The sequence below is a fragment of the Vulpes lagopus genome, chromosome 6 (assembly GCF_018345385.1).
Source record: "Vulpes lagopus strain Blue_001 chromosome 6, ASM1834538v1, whole genome shotgun sequence".
Classification (NCBI taxonomy): Eukaryota; Metazoa; Chordata; class Mammalia; order Carnivora; family Canidae; genus Vulpes; species Vulpes lagopus.
The window spans coordinates 125,494,432-125,497,855 of NC_054829.1; positions in this window are offsets into that span (position 1 = coordinate 125,494,432).

Here is a 3,424-nt window from a genome sequence, read left to right on the forward strand (position 1 = left end):
CTGGGTATGTATATACCTCTTTTTCTATGATATATGTAGAATATAAATACATAGATAAATATATACATATCCATGCATATAGTAAAATACATGGGGGGCTGTAAAAAAAAGATAGGAAGGACAATATTGATAGAATTAAAGCTGACATGTATTCGTAATAGCTAAAAATAAGAAAATTTGCTACATAATGATGGAGTAATTCCAAAGGGATATAAGAATTCTATATCTGTACATCTAATAATAATCAGTTCAACAAAAATAATAACTTAATAAAATTAAAATAGAAAAATAGACAATTCCACAAAGTATAAGATTATGTTAAAACTGGCCAATTAAAGGTATTAAATATATCAAGATTATCAATTTGTAATAAATAGAAGATTTTAGAAAACAATACTTTATTCAATGTGTGTGTACTCAATTGGAAAATATATCTGTAGTATAATATATTTGAGAAAATCAATGAAGTGTGACATAAAGAAATTTTCAGAGATTCTGTATTACATGTAATATATTTTCTGGTCACTGTGCAACCACACAATTATATTGAAAATGATGATGTAAACATTTAAAAATTCCCATCTACAGCCCAAAGAAATAAAACATGCCAATAGTATTTAAGAAAACTCAGAGAATGAACCTAAATTTAGACATACAAGGAAATTTACATAATATGTTTACATTAAGTATATAAAATGTTACAGTGTAAAAATTAGAATGTTAGAAAACAAATCAGAAGAAATATAAATGAAGCAGAAATAAGAATAGACTATGGATTGGAGGAAGTTAAGATAGTGGAATAATAGGGGGACTTTGGGCTTGCCTCATCCCTCAAACATAGCTGGATTAACATTAAACCATTTTGCACAGCTAGGAAATCAATCTGAAGATTATGACAACAATCTGCACAATTAGATTGAGACAACATACAAGTATGAGGTGTGGAGACATGAACTGGGGAAAAGAAAAGCTGCAGTGGGCAGAGGGAAGGGAGTCCTTTATAAAGAGAGAGGACAGAGGAAGAGAGGGGGAGAGAGGGCAGTGGATCAGGGTCAGGCAAGAAAAACTTTCCCCCAAAACCAGCGACTGGGGAATCAAGAAGAATTGACTGTCATAAGTTTTTTCAAACATGGGAGCTCAGATTCTGAGGTTTTAGAAGTTTGCACCATTTTGCAGAATCAAGCCAGGCAGGCAGTAATGCTCCTGGGAGAAGGAGGGTGGAGGCCCAGGAGCAGACAGTGGACAGCCTGGTTTAGGGATCCCATGGGTTGTACTGGGAAAGAATCTTCCCATTGCTGGAGTACATTTATCATGCTAATGGACTTGAAAAGAAAGCTAGAGTTGCCATACTTATATCAGACAAACTAGATTTTAAAACAAAGACTGTACAAGAGATGAAGAAGGACACTATATCATAATAAAGGGGTTTATCCAACAAGAAGATCTAACCATTATAAATATATATGTCCCCAAGTTGGGAGCAGCCAAATATATATACAAGTTAATAATAAACTTAAAGAAACTCCTTGATAGTAATATAATAATAATAGGGGACCTTAACACCCCACTCACTGCAATGGACAGATCACCTAAGCATAAAATCAACAAGGAAACAATGACTTTGAACAACACACTGGACCAGATGGACTTAACGGGTATATTCAGAACATTTCATCCTAAAGCAATAGAATAGGCATTCCTTCAAGTGCACATGGAATATTCTCCAGAATAGATCACATACTGGGCCACAAGTCAGGGCTTGATCAAAAAGTCTCCAAAAAGACTGAGATGTATAATACATATTTTCAGACTCCAGCACTATGAAACTTGAAGTAAACTACAAGAAAACATTGGGAAAGATCACAAATACATGGACATTAAAGTATATACTACAAAAGAATGAATAGGTTAACCAGGAAATTAAGAAATTTTAAAAAAATACATGGACATGGGGTGACTGGGTGACTCCAGTTGGTTAAATGTCTGCCTTTGGCTCATGTCAGGATCTCAGGGTCCTGAGATCAAGCCCCATGTCAGGCTCCCTTTTCAGCAGGGAGTCTGCTTCTCCTTCTCCTTCTGCCCCTCTGCCTAACCGACCCTCTCTCGCTCTCTCAAATAAATAACTAATAAAATCTTTTAAAAAATAACATGGAAGCAAAAAATGAAACAAGACAGCTTAAAACCTTTGAGGTGCAGGGTAGGCAGTCTTATGAGGGAATTATATAGCAATGCAGGTCCTCCTCAAGAAGCAAGAAAAATCTCAAACACACAATCAAACCTTACACTTAACAGAGATGGATAAAGAAAGAACACCAAATAAAGCCTACAACCAGCAGAATAAAGGAAATAATTAAGATTAGAGCAGAAATAAATGATATAGAAGTTTAAAAAAAACACTTGTAGAACAGGTCAACAAAATTAGGAGCTGGTTCTTTGAAAGAATTCAAAAAATTGATAAACCCCTAGCCAGACTTATCAAAAGAAAAAAGACTCCAATAAATAAAATCAAGAATGAAAGAGGAGAGATCACAACCAATACTGTAGAAACAGAAGGAATTATAAGAGAATATTATAAGCAATTATATGCCAACAAATTGGACAATGTGAAAACAATGGATAAATTCCTAGAAACACTCAAACTACCAATGCTGAAACAGGAAGAAACAGAAAATTTGAACAGATGTATAACGAGTAAAGAAACTGAACCAGTAATCAAAAAAAAAAAAAAAAATCTCCACATCAAAGAAGAGTCCAGAGCTGGAATGCTTCTCAGGGGAATTTTACCAAACATTTAAAGAAGAGTTAATATCTATTCTTCTGAAACTGTTCAAAAAAAAAAAAAAAATGGAAGGAAAACTTTCAAACTCATTCTATAAGGCCAGCATTAACTTGATTCCAAAACCAGATCGAGACCCCACTAAAAAGGAGAAATGCAGGCCAAATTACCTAAGCATGAATGCAAAAGTTTCAACTATATATATATATATATATATATATATATATATATATATATATATATTACTCAGCCATAAAAAGGAAGGAAATCTTGCAATTTGCAAGGACATGGATGGACAGTGTCCTTGTGATGAGCACTGGATATTAATTTCACACTGTATACTAACTAACTGGATATTAATTTCACACTGTATGTTAACTAACTGGAATTTAAATAGAAACCTTTTTAAAAATGTGGAAGCAGTTTGTACATAAAGTGCTATATAGGGACGCCTGGGCTTTGGCTCAGGGCATGATCTCAGAGTTCCAGAATCGAGGCCCACATGGGGCTCCCCACAGGGAGTCTGCTTCTGCCTCTGCCTGTGTCTCTGCCTCTCTTTGTGTCTCTCATAAATAATAAATACATGCATACACACATACAGAAATCTTTTTCTAAAGTGCTATATAAAATTTTTAAGTGTTTATTAAA